The following is a 13,803-nucleotide window of genomic DNA, read 5'->3' as shown; positions in this document are numbered from 1 at the left end:
AGGGCGACGGCACAGAAACAATGCCATTCGCCGTTTAATGAGGATAATTGCAGTCTGACCAAAAACACCGCGATGAGTAATCTCGCGGCGTGGGGGCCGATGGTCACGCTGTCGGAGAACGAGTGGCGTTCTTGTCTCATGGCACAGATGTGCGTCTATGTGAACGCTCCAGCATATGAGCCACCTCAGGCAGGGAGAGGGTCAGAGACAGAGATCTCTGGGAAAGCATCGTGCCGCATTGAGCTGCAGGGAAATGTTCCAACCTTAACCTTAACCCTCTTTTGAGCTTATACTGTCCCCACAATGAATCCTCTGTTCCCCCTACAGAATTCCTTCTTTCAGCTCCACCAGTTGTAATATTAAAATCAGTAGAACCTCCTTTTTCTTCTCTTCCCTGTCTGCTGCCTCTCTCTCTCTCTCTCTCTCGCTCTCCTTCCTCCCCTCTCTTTCAAGCCACTGTGAAGATGGTCAACTCAGTTCTGTGATTTCAATTTTCAGCTTTTAACTTGGGGGGGAAGTAGATCCATTTGTAAATGTTTAGGCTCTGAGTTTAAAAACCCGCGTGTACGATTCACAAACTTTGGTTTCAGATTTAAATACTGGGCCTTCGCATCCATGCTTCTTAAAAAACCCTGGCATGTGTGCACTGTAAATAGTCTGCTATTGTGCTGCCCTGCCTTCGTGGTGTAGCTCCACCTTTTACTTCACATTAACATGTAGAAAAATGACGTTTTAAGCTCCCCGCCCCCAAAGAGTCTCACAGTCGACACAGAGCATCGTTGCCTCTTCGGCAAAACAACGAACCCGCCTGGTCTGAAGTTGACAGGATGCGTGGTTGTTGAGGAAAGTGAAATATACAAAGAGAAAAAGATTCCTCCATATACAGTAGAGTTATAGATAAAAAGCAAAAAACAAAACAAATGCAGAATCTACCTGCAACGCTGACTCTCTATGTCGTTATACACATCATTGCGTCGGTGACAACATAGTAAGTGATCCGAGCTCTCCTCTTCCCCCCAGCCCTCCACCTCCTTCATCCCTTGCGCTGAACTATTTCTGACCCCATAGGAAAGATAATCTGTGCAGTTTCAGCTCTGCATGGCCTTCAATTCAGAAGGTCTGTGGTTATCTAATAGCCCCAGCTACTTACCGCCCACCCCCACACACACACAAACACACACACACACACACTTCCCCCTCTTACCCCCCCAGCCCAGATAGATGTTCACCCTTGGGTGAAGTCCGGGAGATAAACACATTTGGCGTAACTGTATCATCAATCTCCTAAAACAACATTATTTAGTGCAGATGACCAGACCAGAGCAGACATCTAAGTAACAACTGGTTTCCCTATTGTTTTAAAAAGGAGTAGTTCATTTTAGTTTGGAGTGTTATAACTTTGTCTCTCCACCTCTATGGTCCCGACTGAAATATCTAAAGAACCTAAAGATAAACTTCTTTTAAATGTGTTGCGCTCCGTGGATGAATCGTAATGACTCTGCTGATCCTGTGACTCCTTGTGAGCGGCAGCAGCAGTTCTAACGGCCCTGTGAAACATTGCAAAATTTCCCTAGGTGGATCCGAAATATGGGATCGGCAATAAAGATTGAGCGACGAACGACGACTCGAGCTGACGAGATTCTGAGAAGGACGATTGGCAAGAGAAGGGGAAGACAAGGGACTGCACTTCTGAAGAGCTTTGAGGGAGGATGAAGACGAGGATGAGAGGAGAGAAGGGCAGCAGGAGACAGGGTAGAGGTGTGAGGGCTGACGGGCGGAGGGCAGGAGACGGGAGGATGAAAAAGAAGCTTCAGAGAGTGGGGGGGAACGTACAGAGAGAGAGCAGTGACAGTGTAATTGCTCTCCAGAGGAGTCCTGATAAGCAGCACTTTAGAGCCTCTGCGGTTAAGTAATCACTGTGATTTAGGGCCAGATCGGATCCAGTGGAAACAGCTCGCCCGACTGAAGGAACGACGCCCACTCCACTGCATTATCGCGCGCGTGGTATATAGTACTTTACGAAACGTGCAGCATCTCAGTTCATCTTAATCGCCACAGTGGCTCACAGAGTCTGTTTCCTCACTTTCAGTCGAGCATTTGGAGTTGGTTTTGAATACACCTTGTCAGTACTGTGTCTCAGCGTTGACTCAACAATCACGTTTGCAAAGTAAAAGTAAATGGAGATCAACAGCGGCACAACCCGACTGTCCTCCACGTCTACTGTTGTGGCGTGGCTCAATTTGTGTGGCGCCGTTGCTGTTGGACAGTCGTGTGCATTGTCGCCGCTTGGTGACCTGGAGTGGAGCAGCGCGTCGCTGCCATCGGTGCCTCGCATGTCGGGAGGCTTCTTGCCTGTGTTGTCATGCAGGTGAACCCTTGAGTTCCTCGAAAGAGTTCAGCTCGGACTAAATGTTCCCGGTACTTTCTCCTCAGGAGCGTTTGTGACATGAGTGACATGACAGATACCTAACTCGCACACTGTTTATCTGTACAGCCAAACTACCCTGAACAGTTAATTACAAATCCGTCCTGTCATTTCGTTTCGTGCCTCACACAAGCTACATCTCATGAAGGGACCTTTTTTTTTATATGTACCATCACAATAATTACACTTTGTTTTGCATAGCACATTCAAGCACGTGCAATTGTGAAACGCAAACTCTCACTCCACTCTGCGGAGAGTGTACGGGGGAAAAGATCGCAGGGGTCAACGGCTCCTTAATCCTCCAGAGAATGACAATGACTTTAAGTGCGAGTTAGAACAACAATGTGTGTAAAACTGGCTGCTCGTGAAATGAACTACTTCATCATCTGCCCGTGGCAACAGCAGAGGATGGCTGCATAATCAGTGCTGCATATGTAAATTACTCTTACTCAGTGCTGAACATGCACGGCATCCCGAGAAGGCAAGAGACAATCTGTTACTTTTGAATCCATTTGTGTGACGGAGGCATTGAATTTCACTCGCGGTGAGTCAATTAGCCAACTCTGTTTAAAGCTGCGTGAAGCTACTATAGACCACACAATGGGAAGCTATTATTCCAATATATTAGTGGGATATGAAGTTGATTGAGGTTAATATTAATAATAATGTATGTGTCTCCTTTTATATGAGAGGGTTGATGACCCTTATTGCAGCAGCAATAACATGAAAGAAGTTAAAAGAGAGGAAAAAGCTGCAATTGCACCTTTTTATGTTTTTTGTATGCGCATGGTTCACTTCATAGCAGTTGAGTACAACGGAGTTGGCACTTCACCTACATGTCCGTCATTATACTGTTTGTAACCAAATGAGACGGTTAGAAAACCAAACAATTATATCGTCAGACAAGGCAATGTCAACAGGCAAAGGGACTGTCACCGTGCAGTAGGGAACGCTTTCCGGCTCAGAGGTGTCACGAGTCTGGTCCCTCAATTGAGATGGATGACTCATGAGCTAGTGAAGGTGACGGTGGTTCGAGGCCCACCCACTGGTCCCCCCCCCCCCCACCCCGAGTGGTGTTTTTGTGCCGGTGTGCTTCATCGTGGGCGACTCTGCTTCTGTCTTTCCCAGAATCAAGAGCTCATTTGCATCAGCCACAACACCTCCTGCCAACCTCTGCTTTGTTTATTGTGAGACAATTTTTTTGGCCCGAAAAATCTGCTTCAGTGCCTCAGAACGTACCAGTTCACTATGATCGTTTCCTGTTTCCGCATGACACTTTTCAGACATGAGTTATGTGACATTTTACCGCTCCATCGCCTCACCAACATGACTGTGATGACTTAGAAACAGTTGATTCCTTTTATGAGTCGAAGGGTGACAAATTATTTCGCCTTCAATTAGCAGCATTCGATTTTTAAATTAGTATCAAGCTTTCCGTGTCACAAAAAACTCTCAGGTTGCATCACACTTCTATGATTCCGCTTTAAAACTATATCACTGTTGCCATGTAACAGTGATATGTTTTCATGGTAACGGCAAGCCCCACCAATCAGAGACATCGATTTTACACTTTAGGATTGTGGGGAGTGTAGTATTTTCTCAAGAACATAGCGAATGAAACAGGCTTTTCTTAAAACAAGCACGGCTAAACCTGATGTTACCTCGAGAAACGCAAATCCTCAGGTTTTCCTGCAGACCAGGAGGGAGATTTTAAAAAAAGGGAGGACGGAAGAAAGAGACATGGGGAACTAGAGTTCAGAAGTGTGTCTCTCTCTTTCTGAGTGTGTGTGCATGTGTGTGTGTGTGTTGGTGAAACTGTCTGACGCCATGTCTAAATGGACCCAGGGTGTGATGAGGTCACTCCGGTCTGTAAACACTGTTAGGCCTGTTAGAGGTACACACACACACACACACACACACACACACACACACACACACACACACACACACACATCTCCACCTGTGGCCAACATTAGACCAGTTTCAGATGGTCGATAACCATCTCAGGCTTTATGTTTGTCTTCCTTTGTTCTTTCCCACTAAACCTCTATCTCTCTCTATCCATTTTTCCATCCCCTCTTATCCTCCCTCGATCCATTGTCCTTCGGATCAATGACTTCCTTCTTTAATTTTATTCTCTATTTTCTTCTCCGTCCGGTTTGTCTCCCCTTCTTCCCTCTTACATTAACCTTTTTTCCACCTCTTTCCTCTTTCTTTTTCTGCCTCATCCCTCTCTCTCTCCTCCATTCCCTATCTCTCTTGTCCGGATCTAAAATTACCCTCTCTCTCTTTTTTCCATATCCATTTGACTCCCCCTGTTTCCATCTCTCACATTATCCCTCTATCTCTGTCCACTCCTCTTATCGCTTTCATTTTCAATTGGCAGGAAAGAGGCCTCTTTACAGTAAATGGTTAAATTGTTATTGGTCCAAGTTAGTGTGAGTGCTCAACTAAGGGTGTGTACTGTGTGCACATTTTCAGATGGACTTCTTTACATCATTTTCTTCATATTTTCAGTCTTGTTTCCCCAGGTTTTTTTTCTGTCTATTTCTTCTCTCCAGCCCCTGGTTTGAATCCAAAGGCCAAACACTTGGCATCCTTCTGCTTCAACACCTCACTGGATAGAAACCGATTGCTAACACTAACACAGTATTCCCATTTTTACATGCACTGCTGTTGTCAGTGTGAGCGCACACTCACTCTGTACCGACAGTCGAGTTTGGACAAAGTCAAACTGGTACACACTTAACTCCTGAAGGAACAAGACACATGCAATGATTTGTATACTGGTTGGTGACTATCGGTATCCTGGTTTGTCTGAGTTCCTTATGGACCATGATGTGACTAAGTCCAACAATGCACAAATCTGCCGCAGTATGATAATATTCACTCCACTACCTACTGTATGTTTTCATCTGCATTAAGCCTGCAGATAATATCTGTCTCTTTAGCCGCTACATGCTCCACTATGTTCGCAGACCAGTTGCTGAGTGTGTGTGTCTGTTTGCAGGTAACGTGTGGTGGGTTTTATCTGATATAGCTCTATATCCTTGTTTAAGGATTTATTACAGATTCAGTCCAGATTTTATCCATGTATACGTGTCTTCATCTACCAAAGAGCATAAAGGACACGCAGCTGCTCCTGCATATTAACTGCATATTAACTTTGAACTCCTAAGGGGTCTGTATCCAAATCGCTCACCTCCAAACGAGACAAGAGAAACTTCTGGCATGTCGGGCCACATGTAAAACAATATCTGAGAGGAACAAAAGGGAAAGTTAACGGAGGAAAAGTCCAATCAAAGATTTTCTGATTCCTGTATCGATGGTGTCATCGTGTCACGATGATGGAACATTGGAGGACTGGTGACATGAGGAAAATGTGTTGTCTTACTTAAAATTTTTTGGAATATTGTTGGAATAGACTTCTTTGATGGATGTCATATATTTGAGGTTTCAGTTATGCTGCCATGGACAGTATCTGTTTTTTTCAGGACATAGTGTTAAAATGACTGAAAAAGACAGGAGTCTACAAAATTAATACATATTTTTCATGTTGACCTACTGTATGTACAGTTGGTGTAGTAGCATGCCAGTGTAACCTCATTTCATTGATAACAGCCTCCCTGTTTACTGTTTGCTCTCTCTACCCTGTATCAGCATTGTACTAAGTTAAAGAATGAAAAATGAAGCATTTCACACTGATGCTTCCTAAAATGAAATGGGTTGAACCAGAAATAAATCGAGGGGCGGAGTTAATTGTGAAGCAGCCGCAGGAAATGCAATTTATTAGTCCGTGCAGTTAACACTGACTGGGATCACTCATCAAAACTGCATGTGCGCAGTGCTTGGAGCAGTGGGTGGTGTCTGAGTTGAAACAGCAATAAGGGGAAAGGTGATGTTAATGGAAAACAAAAAAAAAGCATGCACGCTGTCTCTGTTTTTTTCTGCCAGCACGGCAGCATTTCACCTTTAAAACACAATTCATGTCCTCAACAAATCACTTTTATATGGCTGTTACTTATATGTTTTAAGATGGCAGCAGGCAGATGTGTGTTCGCTCATGATTTAACCCTGCTGCTCTGAACCTGACTGACCGCACACTATCGCCTGAGACAAACTGACAAAGAGGCATTTTGGCTTTCTGTTCTGCAGAGAAGAGACTTTCTCGCTCTAAATTATTTTAATAGTGTACTGGACCCCTCTGATCAACTGAATAAATAAAATAACTGGCAGCATATTTTGATAGATGTAACCTGTTTGGGAAGTGTTACATTATGATACAGCAGGAGACAAATGCGTGTACAGTACCGTACAGTACAGTACAGTACATTGTCGCAACTATACATTTATATATAAAAAGTTCTCTAATTCAGATTGTAAAACATTATTAAACAAACTTTTTGTTATTATTAAAGATAGTTTTAATAATCCAAAGGGTTTTTAAAAACCACAACTTTAAACATTTCAAGTTTACATCAATTAGTCCCAACCTCGGTTCTCAAGGTTGGGACCTTGAGAACCGAGGTCAATAGTATAGCATCAGCCGGTGACAGCAGGTGAGCTGCTCGTGCTCTGACCAGCGACGGTCAGCATCCACTGTCGATGTCAAGGATAACCGTGATCATTTTTGGTCACTATGATCGTGATATGAAATGTCCACACTGCGTCACTTCGAGTTGGATATTTGCAGCCTACTTCAACTGGAGATAAAAAAAAGAAGTCAACAGGAGTAACCAGAATAGAAGTGACCAATCAGATGAGAAAAGACAAAACAGGAAGTAACACAGGAAGCAGCCACATCCTGGCAAAAGAGAGGTGCTGCCAAACACACACACACAGACACACACACAAACACACACCCACACAATCGTTCCATCACTTGTGAAGATGCTACATTGACTTCACCCTAACCTCACCTAACAATAAGATGACTCTGACCAAAAACCCTCACCCGCAGATTAATGATCTGTGTTATGGGGTTATGGGTTTATGCCTTCCCAATGTGACTGTGTAAACTGAATAATGCCCCCGACAACATGAGTAATACAAGCACACACGCACCCGCACGCACGCACACACACACACACAAACACACGCGCACACACACACACACACAGCTGCAGCAGCATTGTGTGAACAACACCCCGACTAACAAGAGATTAATAAAGAATGTGAAACAAAATGTTGACCACAAAGCAAAAAGGTGCTTAAGATTAATAGCTCAAAGAAACATTTTAAGACAAGAGCCAGAGCCAAACCTGATCCACTCAAACAACAATTTACAATAATACAAAACAGCATGACCCAACGATAACTCAACCCAACAGGTGAGACTAATGTTGGGAGTGTTGGGACTTTTCGTTTTGCGATAACCAGAAGAATAAATGAAGAACAATCTCACACGTTGCTGATTGAAATTAGGCATCCAGCTCAAATGAAAGGTGTAAACACGAGACAGAATGTGTGTTGACGTGAATACATGCACTTTAATTGTAAAGTATGATGAAGATAAAAAGAGGTCGTGGTCATGTGAAGTGCAGACGAAAGAGGTTTTGAAACAATGTTACAAAAGTGTGTTTATCTGTCAACACATTTAGACTCACACACTCACCCATCTACACACACCCACACCTCCCATACCCAGGACTGAGCAGAAGTTCAATAATTTGCATGCAACCCTCACCCTCTGTGCCTCTATTACACACACACACACACACACACACACACAGACACACACAGGGCCATGGTGGGATTAGTCTGAAAGGCTGCGGCTCAGAAATGAGTGGAGGTTTCCTGCAGCCTCTCATTAAAACTGCTGACACCTCCACATGGAATATCATTTGTCTGAGGTGCAGTGAGAAGCGGAGCACGAACCGCCGTGTCACACCGACATGGTGCATAACACAGGTAAGACGTGTGCGGCACAGGTCAGAAAGCAAGTTTCATAGCATGGTTTCATCTCGTAAGAAAGATGTTGTGAGCAGAAGAAAATGTGAATATGATTATTGGATGGTTTGGAGCAAGGCCAAATTCAGAAGAATAATTGTCCTCGTCTGTGGAATCAAGCCAGCATTTAGTGGTATTTACTTTTGTAAATACTGTAAGGACATTAAGGGTTAAAACATAATGGTAAAGTACAAATGGTTCAATTAGCACTGAAGATGCTTTCCTTTCAAAAAGGAACAAAAAATCAAAAAAGACAAATATCCTACATGCTGGCCTGTGTATTGGCTGCACACACACACACACACACACACACACACAGTGCCCCATTCATCTCTTTTCAGACGTACAGTAACAAGCTCTGGTGATCTGATCAGTGCCAAATTAAGATTTGTCCAATAAAGCTCGATGCGGCAAAAGGCACAGGAAAACGTGGCACTTTTTATTGAAGTCATTAATTTTCCCTGCAGGGTGTCATGTCAGTGCCTACAAGGCCTTTGGAACACGGGCGGCTGCACGGCCACCCGGGCATGAAATGAACAGCCAGGATTAAGTACCTGCAGCCTCCGTCGTTCTCTCTCTCTCTCTGCCTCCCGACCTAGGTAGTGTTTTGTCTTCTCCTGCTCAGTTTTTCTGTTTACTTGGACTCACTGCTTTCCTTCCGCTGCACTCGGTTGTTTTTTCTCTCCTTCATGCTGACGACAAACTTTCTCAGTTGCAGCAGACGGTCAGAGCTTCTAAAATCGTCACGCAGGGCTGGGCAATGAAACGATCTTGATCATTATCATGAGACATGATAACCACAATATAACGATGATAAGCTGGTGAGTGATTTGTGATGAATAAATCAGTTGTGTATTTAGCTACAACCTCACCTGCACAACCAGTCGTACTGTCAAGAGATAAGGCTGATGCACTGTGCGCATGGGAGGAAAATGACTAAAACTGAGCGACCACGAGGAGACTCAGACGTCCGCTAAAGACGAAGGGAAGCGCCCTCACACAACATCTGCGATTTGGAGACGGCTCGGATTTCTGGAGAAGGATATGCAGCAGAGTGATGCCTGCTGCAAGATATGGAGGCTGTATATAAGAAACACAACGAACCTTTGCCGCCATGTGAAGAGATCAGTTGTGCGCTCTCCGTCTGATAGCAGTGGCACCCAGGCTTGCAAACAGGCCTCTTGTAGAAATGTAGCTCAAAACCCCACGACAGTTTCTAATGCCTGCTCTTAAAAAAAGCACATTTCAGTGGAGTGAGTCCAGTTCCATTTGGTATTTGTGGATATTGATGTGGGCCAGTATGTGGGTAGTTTTTTGAAATGTCACGCCCAGAGGGACTTCTCTGGACGGGACGTATGACAGAATGAAAACGTCTGTGGAACTTTCCCCTCCTCGTCGAAGGTCCGGAGAATGTCCTAATGAGCCCACGTGAGAGCACAGCGGGAAACGTCTCCGGAGGATTCACAGCGAGCGAGTGGTCTCGGTGATGACTGTAAACAATCACCCGGTCCTGCCTCCGGCGTGTTCTACACAGATGTGAACACCAAACTCTGAGGACAGATTCCGAAGTTCACATCTGAAAACAAGCGTAAAGTGACCGTGGGGCTCGTGCAGACAAAAAGACATGAAATGTGAGGTATTAATGCAGCAGAGAAAAGTTTGTCTTTGTGTAAGAAAACTACGATCTCACTCTACCTGTTGTGCTTGTGTGTGTGGCAAAATCTAGACACTTGAATCCCTCCTTGGACAATAAACCACCAGTCACGTTGAGGCAAATCTGCGCATTTGCTCCTCCAAAGTTATTGGTGAAGGAAACCAAATTGTGACAGCAGTCACCTGTTTGCTATTTCAGTACTTTCTATGTGTTGGCATGATGGAAGTGTCTGGGTTCCATCGCAGCAAAAAGAGGAAGGATGTGAAAGGGGGGAAAAGAAAAGCTGCTTTCTGGCGATACCGATGGCTCCTTGGCTGATTCATTATTACGGTGAAGGGGTTTCACAAAGGATCAAAGCTGCTGTTATTGTGTCAAGTACACCTTCCGCGAATATCCTATTGCCTATCAATCTTTCGCTCTTTCCCTTTATGGCCTCGTGTTGCTGTAAACCGGCTGCTGGTCAGCACAAGGGTCAGTGGGTGAAAATGGGGCAGGTTGATTGAGTTTGGGTTTCCTGGAGTCTGATATAGAAACAGGAAGCGGGACACTTGAAAGAGGAGGGGGGGAGTGTGTACTGTACATTGTGCTCTCTTGTAAATTCATTCACTCTGGCACTGCTCTTTAAGTTCCTGAGATACTTTTCAGAGGGATTTATGAGACGAAAGCGGGAAGGAAGAACATTTTTAGGCCGTGAACAGCGGTGTAAATCTGGAAAGTCGCGGAAAACATTTCAGAAATGCAAATCACATTCAAATGCTGAAGTGAGCTCTACAAAGAGAGCTGAGGAAGGAACCAAACCCTTGTTTTCATACCGTTCTCTTCAGCCGTAACTGTTGCTGCGGTTGGAAAGGTCTCGAAGTTCAAAGTCGGCTGCTTTCCTCCTCATTGGCTACAGACGTTGGGACCTTGAGAACCGAGCGTATTTGCTTTTCAGCTCGGCCTTGGACAGATTCATTTCTCTTACTTCTCCAGTGAGAGATCTCTTTCTCTGTTTCTCTTTCTTTTCTCTCCTTGTATGACCAAAGAGTCAAAAAGCTGCTGCAAAGCGTGGTTTCTCGACTCGTGTTGTAATGGAAAAGTCAAAGAGCTAATCCGTGTTTGGTTGCTTTGGCATCTTCCCATTGACGTGCTGTCCGTGTTGTTGCTGCTTGTAAAATCTGCTTCAGATTCAGTTCCTCCCTCTGTTCTCCCGTTCGCGGCAGAGGCCTCCTGAGATGGTCAGCTGAAAAAGATCCGTGTGTTGTCTTGGTTTTCATCCGTGGCCACATGTAGCATAGAAAATGACATTCACTATCAATAGTAAGATGTATAACGTTCAATATGCACAGAGATGAAGGTGTTTTTTAGAAAACAAAAGGAAAATGTAATGACATTATATAAAGCACTATAAAAATAGTTTATCTAATAAAACAATGAATTATACCCCAATCAGGCAATGCTTACTTTATTACATTGTAATAATGGCATTCCATATTTTTATCAACCATACTTCATTCATACAATATGATGACAAATGATCTGCTTAATGTGCGGTTGCAAAAGTTAATGCATTACTACGCCATATTCACAACGGCTTCATTCCTATACCATATGCTGATTAATCATTTATTTTAATCTATATAATCTTCAGGTTGTGTCTGTTGTCCTATAGGATGCGTCTCTCATGTCATCTCCGATAGAACTCCGATTTAATCCACTCCCAGTTTTGGGAAAAGTTTGTTTGTTGATGCTTAGGAGGACTGACAGCTTTCTATTTATTTTCCAGTTTTCCAATATTCTGCCCATCTGGTTTTCTTTCAGTATATGTTTGTCTTCTGTCTTGTGTTTCTTTGCGTTTTGTTCAATCTATTCTGTCATCTCTCTTTTATTTTTCTTTCTTTCTCTCAGTCCGTCTTGCTTTTTCATTCTCACGGCTATGAAGGTCGTGCTGCGCGCGTGTTTGTGTTCATTCCATTAGATGTTGCTATTTTTCACCCACACCCACACACACCGAACCACACACACACACACACACACACACACACACCCACACCCACACACACACACACACACACACCCAGGTGAGACGGCCTCCTGATGACAACTGGGTCCTCGGGCTTCAGTCTCATGACTCAGCTGAGCAGCTGATGACGAGCCGCGAGCTGTTATCTCGCGGTCGCTCCCTCTTTTCTTGTTCTCTGCTGCTCTCAACAGCACCGTCATCTTGTCTAACATGCGTTGTGGTGACAGACATGATGTTCGGGCTGCGCCATGACAGCAACACATCCTGCTCTGATTAGTATTTTCACTGATGCTATAGTTGTCTGATGACATGCAATCCTTCACATTTCACGGCGACCCGTTGAGAGAGAGAAAAAAAGATTATCAACAAGTTCTCATACGTGGCATTGATATCATTTCTTCCAAATTTGGCATGCATATTCAGTTGATATAAATTGAGATTTGATTTTTTTATTGTGCTCCTCACGATGCAGCTCTTCTGTATATTCAAATTACACCATGGTGCATCTCTACTTGTGCATCAGGGTTTTGACCCCAGCAAATAATCAAACACTTTATGAGCTTGGTCCAATTCAACTGACTGAGTGTATCTGTTTATTTCATTGTCTGCACATACTGTACAGTATGTTCATGTTTCAGCTTGTTCTCAGCACCTTTGTGGACAGATATGTTGTTGAATGGCACATACAAGTGATTCTCAAGTGATTTACGTAAGAGAATCACTTGTATGTGCCTTTTAAGAACACACACACACACACACACACACACACACACACACACACCTAGGGGCATGTTCTAGTCACCTTGCGGGGAGCAGTGCGGGTCGATATGACCCAAGGCGTGTAACAATTTCCTGCTGAGCTTTTCAAATGTGACACTTGCGAGACTATGGAAGACATGGTTGGGTCTAATCCTCTGACCTCTGACTCACGGGGGTCAGATGGCATGGTAGAGAAATTTCACTCTGAAGATGTTACAAGAACTGATTACCTTGCTGGAGACTGAGCCTTTCTAATAATACAGTCTGGTTGTTTGGTCCAGATATACCCAATCATCTCCACTGTAATCTAATCTGAAGTCATCGTCTGTCGTGACTCACCTGTAAAGGGATTAGGGCCTTTGACGGATGGTTGTTATAACTGTGACTCGGGGTGGCAGCCACACTGCTGGTGACAACTGTCAGTAACTGTGGTGTATAATATCATCGACACGGTGTGTGATTAACATGTATCCATCAGGGCACACACAAAAAAGATTTACGATAGATTTTTAGAGTGTTATGCAAATACAGGTAATCCGCTTCCTCTTCAGTGGCTGTGGTGAAACATCACTGTGAAATAAACTCCATAATGAATCTATTATTCATCAAGGAGAAGAATGTGAATCCCACTTGGACTCTGGCTTTCACCGGTGCAATGAACAGCCAAAATAAGTCCCCCTCTGATCCGCTTTCAACTTCATTTTTACTTCTTCGATCGATTTGAAAATCGAATGTTTGGCTCGCCCCGCGGCTTAATTTAGAAGTTTCCAAATGTCTGCACCTTTTTTTTTTCTGCTTGTCCCCTGCGGCAAGGACAAAAACTATTTCAGTCCCATTTTGTCATTACAGTGTGAGAACATTGTTTTGCTGCGTTGCCGTCTACTGCAGTACGATGACAATAAAGAGTCATGTATAGCATATGAATCTATAATAGTATACTCTGTGCCCTTAAAAATGCACAGATAGATTTTGATCCGGGATTATAATTTATTGTTCGAACTTCAACACAAAGTC

General features: G+C 43.9%; 1 protein-coding gene across 7 annotated transcripts in view; it reads left to right on the top strand.

The window, feature by feature from the left end:
• gpr4 (G protein-coupled receptor 4) overlaps window positions 1-13,803 on the top strand; it is a 33,095-nt gene that overhangs the window by 2,243 nt on the left and 17,049 nt on the right. For 3 of the 7 annotated variants that reach the window (XM_035622962.2, XM_035622961.2, XM_035622957.2), the window contains exon 1: window positions 8,142-8,335. The exons of the other annotated variants lie outside the window; for them this stretch is intronic. The gene's annotated coding sequence lies outside the window, so the exon portion shown is untranslated. Of the gene's footprint in view, window positions 1-8,141; window positions 8,336-13,803 lie in introns of those variants that run through there. 7 annotated transcript variants of the gene reach the window in all.

The sequence above is a fragment of the Scophthalmus maximus genome, chromosome 11 (genome assembly GCF_022379125.1).
Source record: "Scophthalmus maximus strain ysfricsl-2021 chromosome 11, ASM2237912v1, whole genome shotgun sequence".
Lineage (NCBI taxonomy): Eukaryota > Metazoa > Chordata > Actinopteri > Pleuronectiformes > Scophthalmidae > Scophthalmus > Scophthalmus maximus.
Note: the sequence above shows the minus strand (reverse complement) of the source record. Positions and strands in the feature narration are given on the sequence as shown.